This window comes from Drosophila santomea, chromosome 3R (genome assembly GCF_016746245.2).
Source record: "Drosophila santomea strain STO CAGO 1482 chromosome 3R, Prin_Dsan_1.1, whole genome shotgun sequence".
In the NCBI taxonomy this organism is placed as follows: Eukaryota; Metazoa; Arthropoda; class Insecta; order Diptera; family Drosophilidae; genus Drosophila; species Drosophila santomea.
The window spans coordinates 17,239,539-17,252,032 of NC_053019.2; the positions used below are offsets into that span (position 1 = coordinate 17,239,539).

The 12,494-nt window shown below is 42.6% G+C and overlaps 1 long non-coding RNA gene across 1 annotated transcript; it reads right to left on the bottom strand.

Annotated features, from left to right (window-relative positions):
* Positions 1 to 636: 636 nt before the first annotated feature.
* On the bottom strand, positions 637 to 1,966 carry LOC120452275. The gene is made up of 3 exons (XR_005616449.1): positions 1,823 to 1,966; positions 1,560 to 1,751; positions 637 to 1,385 (listed from the first exon to the last, which is right to left on the bottom strand). It is a non-coding gene; the product is annotated as an uncharacterized LOC120452275 (long non-coding RNA).
* Between the last annotated feature and the right edge of the window lie 10,528 nt (positions 1,967 to 12,494).

Consider the following 12,494-nt stretch of genomic DNA (forward strand, 5'->3'; position numbering starts at 1 on the left):
ATATGCAAAACTGCCAGACAGCTCGATAGATGGATAAACTGGCAGGAGGAGCCAGTCGGGTGGACAGGATCGTGGGGATTGGAGGTTGAGGATTGGAGGTTGGGGATTGGGGGTCCAAAGTCGGAACAGACGGCTAGATTTGCGTGTCGAAAGTTGGCTGGCTGGCCTTTTAAATTGGCGCTTAAGTTGAAATTGATTCATTTGGACAACGGCAAGCCCGGTGGTGCGGGTGGTGCTGGTGGTGCTGGCGGTGTCCCGCCATTCCGAACTACTTACATGCAACGGCGCGATAATTTAATTTATTTTCAAACTCAATTTCGCGAATTTTTTTCGCACGCTCGCGCTTTTGACTTGATTTTGTGCAGTTCTCTTTTCGCTTTTAAATACCCTAGCCGCATGTACTATCACTTTACGGAAATTTCAAAGAATTGAAAAGAAGCTGTCCAGGTATCTATCCCATTTATGAAATTAAAATGTATTTCTTATTTGGATTCGGGGAACTACAAAAAAGTAAATTGAATTAAATAAAGCGCTTACATATTGCAGATTTGAAATATTTCAAGCTTATTTATATATAAAAAAAAACCGTGATCACAAAGCTAATACCATTTTATCATCTCAAAAATCGTATTACTTATTTATCCAGTTTTTTTTTAGATTTAATGACTTTACACTTTGGAACCACCGACCTAAAAGGGTGCTTCCTAATTCGATAAAACCGGGCCGTATCCGTCCGTTTCCATTTAACGTGGCCATGTTGCCGAACCCAAACGAACCGAACTGACTAGAACAGAGAGTGGCAGTGAGAACAGAGATCCGGGGACTGGACTTCATTATGTTCAACCGGCTGTCCGGCGGATTGGCCGTCCCCGGCGCCAAAACACCATCCCCCCACCCCTTGCAAATGGCCGTAGAGCAGTGGAATTCTCGCTAAAACAGTAAAAATTTCATTGTTTTCCCCGGAAAAGTCGGGCTACTCGGATGGTGCTGTGTGGAAATGTGTTGCGCTGCTTTCAGGCGAGAAAAATCCCAGCAGCAGTGGCACTAGCAGCAGCAGTAGCAACCTCGAAATGGAAATATTTTCATTCTGATTTATTTCGCCTCTCCTCACCTGGCAATTAGTTGAAACTCATTGAGTGGGCCTTGAGCTTGAGAGTTGGCCTGCGGCTTTCCAGGGAGTTGGCCAAATTGAATTTGCCACTCGTATGCAAACACACATCCACCTCTTGGATGCACTTTTCATCTTTTCATCACAGCCGCGCACTTGGGTTTAGTTTTCAAATGTAGGGGTGGCATTTTTGAATCGCAATTTCAGGGAATCGACCTGAATTGCAAATGCAATTTGGCGTTTGGTAAGAGAGTTCACTGCTTTTGGTGTAATTACGCTAGATGCAGTGGCAGTGCCAGAAAGAAATTTTGATTATTTCCTCAGAAATTGGAAAGCAAAATATTAAAACGAAAAAAGAGTAAAACAATTTTGAAACTATGGGCGTGACAGCTTTGTTTGTGCAGTTAACTATTAACGATTTCATTTAGAATTATACATGGGATTAACTTACGTGGCCAGACTATATCCTTATAGTAGGGATTGCATCTTGCTCGAGGAACAATATGTTGGGATAAAGTTACCGAAGCTTCTTATTTATTTATATTCGTGGAGAATAACTTATCACAACGGAGTGTTTAGAATTCCACCCGCAACAATTTTATTAATGTATAAACAGCTGGGAATAACAAACATCTTATGCCACCTGTTAAATTCAAAGGAAATCAAAATAAAACAAATGTATAAAGTTGGTATGGATAAACTGTAAAGCATTACTTAACTTGCGACAATGCTTGTGAAAAGTCAAAACTTCTCCTTCGATGCAGTTCTTAGTAATACTAAATAAAGTGGCTCGAGCTTCCATTAGGAGTAGTTGGCATATAAGGCCACAGAGCGCGAAAATCCAAACGTGCATTTCGGTTTCCAGAATAGAACAACTACTTGCCAAGGGTTATACTCGTATGCCGTATTCCTACCGATTCAAATTGCTTTTAATTAAAAAGCCATGCGTGAATATTAAAAAGTCAAACTTCTGGGAAAGGTCATTTGCATTGTAGCAGTCGCCTTTTTAAACATATTTTAATACCACATACTCTTCAACGAATCTAGTGTATCCTGTCACTCAACGAGAAAAGGGTATAAATAATTAATTAGAGGGAATTTAGTTAAAGTGCCGCAAGAACTTTGTGATATTTATTGAATGTCATTCCTTAAAGCGCCGCGATTATAAAAGCTTAGCTGTGTGCACTTCTTTCCGAGTTTGAGTTCGTGCTTCTGTTTGAGTGTGGGACACTTAAGACCGTGTGATTGATTGCCTGTAAAATATATATTATATTCGCGTATTAAATTTATTGACATTCCCGCGCAAATAAATCACGACTTGGTGTGACATGACAGCGCATCGGAAGTGCGGAAAGTGGCGAGCGTCTGCCAAAGGATTTTCTCGCATTATCGCAATGCGAAGGGTTTGAAGGTGATTTTCCCCCTAAGCTGGCAATGACTTAAAGGGCCCTTTTCACTTTGAATTAAGTTTGCTTAAACTTATGATGAGTTGTTGCCAGTTTCGATTCGTTAAAAACTTGATTATGTTAGGTCAGGTCATGGACTGGCAAAAACACACTCCCAACCGTTAGCTAACTTTCTTCCATTATTTGTTTTAATAGAATTTCACATATACAGAATGTACGGCCACTTACCGGACACCCCCAACACCTTTCCCTAAATGCACTGAAAGAACGTATGACCCTTTTTTGATTTAAAAAATATATACAACCAAATATATTTGATTTCCCTATCCTTGTGTGCGTCTCGAGTTTGATCTTACTCATTCTTGACTTTTTAACATGTGCTGCTTAAATCAAGAAAGGGAAATAACTTGGTGCAATTTTTTCGAGTGCTTCTATATTTAGCTTTGCCTGGCTGAGAGCCGCAAAGTCCGCTGGCGGCAAAAGGCAAAGTAAATCCTGGAAAATGCGAAAATGCTGCTTCTTCTGGCCAGGCTTACACACTCGACCCAACTCTACTTGCTGTTTGTGTTGTTGTTTGGCAGCATTTCTGAGCAAATTAGATTTGGCAACTTAAACTTTTCTATAACTTTACTCATGTAGAACTTAAGCCTTTTTCTTGTAGTTTTCCAAGGAATTTCTTATTAAATTAGCTACTTTTTCAAAGAAACGAAACCAGCCACAAGCGGCCAACGAATAAAAAGGGACCCAAAAAATATGTACGAATTCTTTGGGGCTCTGGGAAATTTTTCCCCCATCCCCTCATGAGTGAGTTTTGAATGTGTGTTGATGCTGAAAAACTTACTACACGATCTCGGACACACGCAAAAGTTGCAATGACAAGGAAGCCTCGACTTCAGCAGCTCGAATTATCGGCAGCATTTGGATAGCGAAGTTTTGGCCCCCAAATTAAATAGCTAATTGATTATGTAAGCCGGCAGTTCGGAATGGACCTTAAGCAGATGGCTGCTCGCCCTCGTTTCTGGCTGTTTTTTTTTTTTTGCTTTCGGCTTCTGGAAGTCCTTTGCTTTGCCCAACTTGTCAGCGGTGGCTACTGCCTGCTTTTTGGTTTTTTGGCCATGGGCCAAGCCAAAAGTGTCCTGTTTTGTGGTATGATCTTATCTCAATGCCTGCACCCAACAACATTGTGTTGTCACCGGGCTTTGTGTGTGGGTCGCTATGTTTCGGCCTTGGCATCTTGACTTGGCTGTAGCTATGGATGTGGTCTCCATGGATGTGCCTTGTGCTTGGTGCTTGGTGCCTTGTGCCTGGTGCCCTCTGCCTGCCCCCCTGGGCATTTTCCCCTGGGCGTTGGCGTTGGCACAATTTGGCTGCAACTGCTTGGAAAATGACAGAAACTAGAGAAACTACAGCTGGTGCCCCGTTGTTGTGGGTCAGAATTTAAGTTGCAGGCGCACTTAGGACGCATAATGATAACCCTTGACTTTCGCAAAGGCACCAGCACAAAGCAGTACAGTGCGGTACATAACAGAGGAGCCGACAGAGTACGAACAATCCGAACAAGTGGGCCTAACGAGTGAGCAGCTTTTTATGCGTGCACCACTGACTGGCAAATGATGTCAACGAGAAGTTGCATGCCCCAACCAAAACAGCAGACTGGGGCACATCAGCAATAAGAATTCACTTACAAAAATGTTCATAATAAGGAGCTCAATACTTTAGTTATGACTTGTAAAACAATTTGCATAATTTGAATGATATATATATATATTTTCAACTATCACCAGAGGTGGCTTCTTAGCAAAATCATGTCGAAATTTATAGTTGTACTGCGTTTGCCATTTTCTAGCCAGTAAATCATTTTAATTCGTTACAAATATATATATTTTCTCAGTGTATGTGAGCCAGCAGGCAGCAGACGCTCAAGTGCCTTCAGGCATTGGCAAATACTTGTAAATCACAACACAGGCCAACGAATGCGTCATTGCGGTGGGATGGCTGGCCTTGTGGGTGGCTTGAATGCTGGGTGGTGTGATGGTTGGGTGGCTGGGTGGTTTTGGTGGTGCGTGGCATGCCTAAAAGCATGCAAATGCCTTTGTAAATGGCGCTAATTTGAGTGACAGCCACAATTGCCAGCCACTCGACGGCATCCGCACAATTCTCGTCTCGAAGCCAAAGAAAGAATAACCACATACATGCAATGCCATTCGTTGGCTTAAATTTAAAATCAGGCACTCTTTGGTCGAAAGGCGTAAATGGTTCACATTTAGGAGTGTAAAAGGAGCTGAGTTTGGGGGCTTAAAAAAATGAACCGACTCAATGGCATGCCATATAATATTTTATGCTGATAAATTGCTTTTTTTATTGCATTTGCTTTTGAGTGAAAACATTTTCTTGGCGCTGCTCGTTGGTGATGGTGGGGGTGGCAGGTCAAAGGTCCTGCCGAGAAATATGGCAGTGCTTGAAGAATTACACTAAAATATTTTTTAAAAATTTACCTTCCTCTTAAAATACATATTTAGCTTTATCGAAATATTTGCGAATGCTAAGTTATCTAAAAGTTCTTCATAAGAGGCACATACGTGTATGGTATATTCCATGTAAGAGAGCTTACTACAACTATTTCTCAGTGTACACCTCAGTTGACTGGCTGCCTCCAAAAGGCAGCTGGCAAAAGCAAAAGGCAGGAAAAGGCAAGGGACGACAGCCAAAGAAGCAACCGCCGCATTTCGGGTCGCCCTGGTCGTTTGTTATGTAGCTGATGTTTGATTATTATGTTTGATGGCATTCGCCAGTGCTAGGACCTGGCTTTGATGAATGATCCAACACTTTGCGCCAGGCAGTCGAAGGAGCTGGAAACTGGAGACTGCCAACTATCCGCCGGAGCAGCAACAACTTGTCCGGCTTTCATCTTCATGTTTCTCCAGCGTGAACGGGTTGGTTTAACCCTTCAAATAGACTGCAGTTGCAGAAATTAAGAAAATGGAGTATATTATTTGTTAGCGGGTCACTTTGTTGTTCTTAAAGTACTAAAAGATAGACAAAAAAAAATAGAAAATAATAATAAATAGCTACCTAACTAGCTAGCAAAACAGCTTTTTATAAACGTACCATCTTAGGATGCCCTTTTCCTTCAAGATTGCTTTCAGATCGGTATTTAAGGCATTCAATGGGTTAAGCCGCCATTTGCCGTTTGGCAGGCGGCAAACAAAGCAAAACTGAAATACAAAGCGACTGAAAAAGGACACAAATGCAATAATACCCACTTTGAATTCAATTTACATGCCAGTCCACACACAAAGGCACAAAGTAAATGAGCGGGCAGCGCAGCGCAGCAGTTGCAAAAATAACAACGTTTCCAGCTCCCAAAAGCCAAAGCTCCAAATCCCTGGCCCAAATCACCCGCTCCCCCCCCCCTCGCCGCCCCTAAACTCCTGACCGCGCTTTGTCCAATGCTACTTAAAACTAACTTTTGAACAATTCCAACAGAAACAAAAATAAGCGAGTTGAGCGGCGAACTGCCGCCACTGACAACGTTCGTTTAACTGGCATAATGCGAAGTGTTTTAGCCGGTCGGACTGGGTTGCCACGTGAATATCACTCATGTTACGTTCTTTGCACTTTTTTTATGCTCACAAAACATTGAAAAATAATTCTAAATTTATGTAGATTTATGTAGAGCATTTTAAAGACACTCTGGAACACTGTAACATCCTTTAAACGTTATGCCGAATACCTGGCACCGATTTACAGCCTAACCCTTTCCCAGCTACTTAAAATATTTGCACGACTAGAATAACCCCTAATCCTGGCCAGAACCCATCGAAATGCTGAAACTAAACCGGTGTAGTGACCGATGGTAAATGATTGCGTCTAAAAGGTGGCTTCTAACGTACAGTCGAGTGTCCTTTTTTGCGCCTGGTTAGCTAGAGAAATTTAAATGGTAATAGCATTTGCTTTGCCATTGCCATTGCCAGTCGCCAGTTGCCAGTTGCCAGTTGCCCTTGTTGTTGGCCACTTGTTTTCAAGTGACCATCAGGGCAGCCTCGGTGCCCTTTTGCACCCTTCGGGCCACCCCTTTCAGCCATCCCGATTCAGTCATCTGCGGTCAGCAACGCTAAGCGACATTTAGAGAAAGCTGGAATTTGTGTTTCTTCTTTTTTCTAGCCCTCCAAATAAACGCAAATTGTTTTGCCATGAAATATGCACAGTTAATTTTCAATTTAACCCGAAACTCGCCAAAATTCGCTGCAAAGCGACACCCATTCAGCCGCAAAATAAACAGAATGAAAAAAAGGATCGAATGCAAGGAATTCGCGAACTGAACCGACTGACATTTTAATTGCTGCGGCGTGTGACAATCAATTACGGGGTCACTGCAAGCTGAGACGCTTTCTGAGGGCTTTTAAAAGCCACTTAAATATGCATTCCGATTCCGATTTCGATTCGGGGGGGATTGTCCAAAACAAAATGGAGCAAAAAGAGCGGTGATTGAGAGATGGGGGACAGATACACGACCATTCGCAGTCAAATTGACAGCAGCTGCAATTCCAACTGCCACTGCATTCAATTAAAAAAACTTCATTTGTCCAGAGGTCCTGACAGCACCCTTACCACTCGCAATCGCACTCGCAATCGCTCTATGTTAAATGCAAGAACGGCAATTTCAATAAAAATGTGATTTATACACGGTGGGTGGGTGGCGGCATTAAAGTCATTTATTTTATTATCAACAACGGGGTCGGGCATCGTAAACATAATTTTAAATTAACGACACGCCGCCAGGGCAAACGAATCGCAGGCAACAGCCAGCGTGGCGTATGCGCAATATTACATAGTTCCTGCTTCCTTCATATTTTTACCTCACTTTTCGCATTGCCTTTTCGCCTTTTCGCCTTTTTGCCTTTTAGGTTTTGCCCCGTTTTCTTCATTTTTCAGCGCCACTCGGCCATATTTCATGTTATTTTTACTTAGGCGGAATCGCCGGGAAATTATAATGGAGCATAAATTGCGCTTAGATGAGAGGCCAGCAGCAATCGCAGACGCGGCTAACAATTACTGCAGGCCAAGTGCTCATTTGGGCCATAAATAAGTGGCTGGGCGGCGGGCACTTAAGCCGTGGTTGGACGCCAACAAAAGTCAAATAAAATTAAATGGTTATTCATACATCTTCCGGGGACATTGAGACATCGAATGTCGGGGCCAAGGCCGGTCAAATTGAAATATGAAAAGTGTATCAACTTGTTTCGTCCTGCGTGATAAATAGGCCCGCCCGAGTAAACAGGTCCAAAATAAACAAAGATTCCATCCATGCCTACAAAGATTCCAATCGATTTGTTTGCCTTAGTTTTTAGCTTTATTATCGTAAGGAATATTAAGCTTGATATAATAACAATTCAAGCCGATCAGCGTTCCACCTGCTGCCGTCGAGAGGATTTTATGCGAACCGGATACCAGTTAACTGTTAAGGGCTTAAAACGAACCTAAAGAGCCAGCAAACAATAGAACCCCTGGGGTAATTTATGTAAAGAGCAGTATTTATGCTGTTTCACACATTTGCCTGGCCCATTTATTAAGTACCCCAAACGTGACTTGCAGATAAATCGCTCATCATTCGCAGGCCGGGTAGCGTGTAAATACGAGCGTTTAATAAACTGTTGACGCAATTATTACGCATACGCCGTGTGTGCCACATTCATTAAGTGCCAGCTGCTCGCTGTCCGATTGTGGCCTACTTCTCAAAGCAGGCAATTGAATAAGATTTTCGTAAATCCTATTTGTCCGATATACGTGCATAGATGTTTTAATTCATTTTTACCAGCTTAATATGATTATGTCCGACATATTGCGAGGATTTCTAAAACTCAAAGCTGCACAAGCAGTTTAATGTATTCCTTTCATAGATCGCAGCATTATGAAAAAGCTCTTCTATTAAGTTTAACACAAGTTGGATTTCCTTTATTTTGTATAGCATTGCAGAGCTTCCTTATCGCATTATGCAAATATTCAATAATTTAAGAGTATTTCGATAATGAAAGAGCTGGCAGCGAAGCAAAGGAGAAGACATTCTTGAATACGTGGCCATCGCGGAAAATGGCGCAAAATGTGCGTATAACGAGTTCCGCTTTTCATGCAAATCAATGCACATTAAGGGGCGGCAAATGAGCCAGGTCTTTGGGGGCGTGGTTAACGAATAAGTCCTGGCACCGATACCGCATTGAAATGCAAAGCACGAATCGAACAAATCGCAGTTATCCAGCAATAAGAGCTTTCACCAACCAGTATCCATTTGAATTATGAGGTGTGCTGTATTTCACGCTGCAGCTGATTCAACACAACTTAATATCCATGTTTAACCCGCGTCGTGCTTTATCTGCATCCGATACACCAATAATCTATCGCAGTACCCGATATCAAATGCCAATGAACCGCCATAGACACCGGCCTGATATCCGCTTCCTTGGGCTTAAATTGAGTGCCAATAGCCTCCAATAATGGTAACATTAGCCAATGGCCGCGGCAAGTGATAATGCAAACCGCCACGATGAAATTTATATCGCCAGTTTGTACCTCATATGGCGAGGCAGAGTTTGGGTTTCAAATCAATTTGGATATAAGAGACTTTCAGCAAAGAGACTTTATTCAATAAATTTAATATCTTAATAGTTGTTCTATTAAGCTTGGAAGACTTTAAAGCTGTCTGGTACATTTTTGACAGTAAAAGGCACAAGGCAAAGTTTAGAGCAGAAAGGAAAGGTGGCTTGAAAAGCAACGAAGAAAGTATGATGTGCTCAAAGCAGTCAAAGGATATTCTGCGACTCTGGTAGCCATCCAACAGAATTCCTTTGCGCTGTGCTAGCTCCAAAAGGTGTCTTGCAGTGGAATTACGTATACGCCATGTGTGGCGACTGGAAACAAATTAACAGAAACATTTGGCGAGGTGCTAAAGCGCAACAATGCATGCAGTGGAATTAAGTCTCTAGTTCCTCGCTGCGGCAGCCATAAAACTAAGGACACAACATGGCGAACCGTTGCCAAAACAGCCAAAAATATGTGTATATGTATATTGGGGCTGAAAATCAGAGACGCGAATGTTGGCATGGGATTAGCAAGGACATTGTGTGCACACAGCTACTCCCTTGCATTTTCCGGCAAATGAATTGCTATGAAGTGCGAACTGCTAAATGCAAAACAAAAAAAATGGAAAGGAAAATCAGTAGCCAAATGAAAGCGCTGGAAGGTTTTCGGGTTCTGGTTGTGCACAGAAATCCCAGATCAGTTAAAGCTAAACCAATTTTTGAGCGGCTTCTGATTTTGCATATCAAAGTCATCAAATATTTATTACAAAATGTCAGCTTGTTGTTCCCCAGACACATGTCACTCCCACAGATACTTGCGGCTGATGCCTCTATCTCCTCCTTTATCCTCCTCTATCCATTCCTCACATAGTATCTATCCCCATCCTATACATTTTCTCCACTTTCCATGGCACAAATATTTATGAATGGCACTTGAGCTGCAGCTGATGACGGGATTGCTGGCAGCTGGGAAAATGAAAACGAAAATGAAAATGAAAATGAGAAAAATAGCAACTAAAATCTCAAAGGGACATGCAAATCGAAATGCCAGCACAAAGGCAGCGGGCCAAGATAAATTATTACATGTTAATCGAATTCCTCGAGGATTCCGGTGTCTGTGACCAGTGGGAATGAAGGGCTTTCAAATCCGACTAGTTAAGCTGGCTGACAGTTGTGCTTTAACTTATATGATTTTAATTGAAAGCCTACTCATTGAACCAACTACCTCACTGAATGCTACAAAATTGCATTGTTTTCCAAATCCAAGCCACACAAAATTATCTCGGCGAGAAGTGTAATTCCAAATTTCACGGCTGCCCGGTGCAGCGGTGAGCAAGGCCAAAGGACTTCAGAGCAGCCACAGAATCCACTGTCAGCGCAATAAAGTCCATAACTCGCCGCACAACAACACACACGGCACACACGGTATAAACGAAACACAGGCCGAAAACGCTGAGGATGTGAGACGGCTTTTTGCGATGTTGGGCGGCGGACGAGTGGTTTCCACGGGCATGCGATCATAATCCAAAAAACGTAGTAAAAATTCCAAAAACACTTCATGTGTGAAGCACTTTTCACATGCGATTTGTGTTGAAAGGCGTCGTGGGACATTATTTAAAGGTGACAGGCGACACGAGATCTCCAGCGAGGAGAATCTCAGGCAGTATGCCACTATGTTTTGCTAGGCCAAGCCAGCCGTACACTGAGAAAAAAGGGCACTTTAAGCCATGAAACAGTCTGTCAATTTTTAAATCATAACAATAGTTCAAATAAGTAGACATACGTAGACATACGTAATTCTTTACACTTCTTTTAAACTTGTATAAACGAAAGTGTTTTGATGAAAAATGGATTTTCATCTTCAAGTAACCTTGTTCAATCTTTTTATGGCCTTCCTAGCGTTCATTCTCGATGCAATCATATTTTTTCGAAATTAAAAGAAATACTCATTATTTGAAATACAAAGCCTTGACTTCCGATAGGGTTTCCTGGGAAAATGTCTGATGGGATCTCGATGCAGGTCTTCTCATTTGCCGTATAGCGTGTTGCAGTATATGTTCGCCTTCGTGTTGTCACTGCCATTTTCCCCCAGTGAAAAGCTGAGTGTGCCCCCAACCCGCCTTTCACTTTCCACCTGCCAGTCGCAGGCAGGTGAGCGAGGCAAAGTTGGACCAGGTTGGTGCATTCTAGCGCTCACAAAGGTCACTTAGTCAACGAGCAACTATCAGGGCAAACGATGCCGTGCTGCTGCAGGTGGATGTGGATGTGCAAGTGGACTTGGATGTGGAGGTGGATGTAGAGGTGGAAGAGCAGGTGGAAGTGCAGGTGGATGCGGCAGAGCGGAGGAGAAGATGCTGAAAGCAGGGCAGAAGGATGCTGGGAAGCTCAGATGCCGGGCGCTTGTCAACTTGAGTGAAGCTGCCTGTCGGTCCACCAGTCCTGCTGCCCCCCTGCCTTCCTGCCCCCTGTCCACCTGTTTCGTAGTACTGCCTCTCTTTTTCCGCATTTTTCCATCCTCAGGTTCATCCTTTCCAGGCAGGGCTAAGGCTAAGTGCTTGTGGCATTTGTTGCCGCCCCCGAAAAAAAACTAAGAGTGGAAAGTGGTTAAGGAAAATATTAAAGGGCGCATGCGAGTCTTAAATTTGCTACACTGCACTTTTCATTTGCCTATGCAAATGCCGCTCGGTTGCACGTTGCAAGTAGCAAGTTGCAAGTTGCAAGTTGCAGATTTGCATTTGTTTGCTCATTCGAAGCAGCCATGGAAACCGAAATGAAACCGCATCAGCTCGACTTTATTAGCATATTCGCCCACAGCAAAGTTTCGGCTGGGAAAGCAAGGCGTGGCAGGTCGAAGGTGAGGCAAGTGCGCAAAACCAAGTCAAAGTGTTTATTGCCAAGTATTAATATCTGCCAAGATTGCATTCCTCGGCTGGGCTGACAAGTCTCGCAGCTGTCTTGTCACTTGGCTTGTGGCGTCTCCGGCGTTTCGCTTGGCAGACAAAGTCGACAACTCGTCCTGGAACACCCACTCTCCATGTGTCTAACTTTATTAATTCACTACGAGCCCTGTTCGGGGCAGGATCTAAATCAGTTCAATACCCGGACTTAGTCCGAAATCCATGGACACCCGTTCGTGTTAACACGTGCCAACTAATAAAATCTTTATGTGTCCGAAACCCCGGGAAAAGGATTGAAAACCGATAAAGAAGTTCAATAGCGCTACACTGGGAAAATCTAGAAAGGCCTACAAACTATAAAAACATAAAAATAATATACAATAAAAATATTACAATAAAAATATTACAATAAAAATATTTCAATAAAAATATTACAATAAAAATATTACAATAAAAATATTACAATAAAAATATTACAATAAAAATATTACAATAAAAATATTACAAT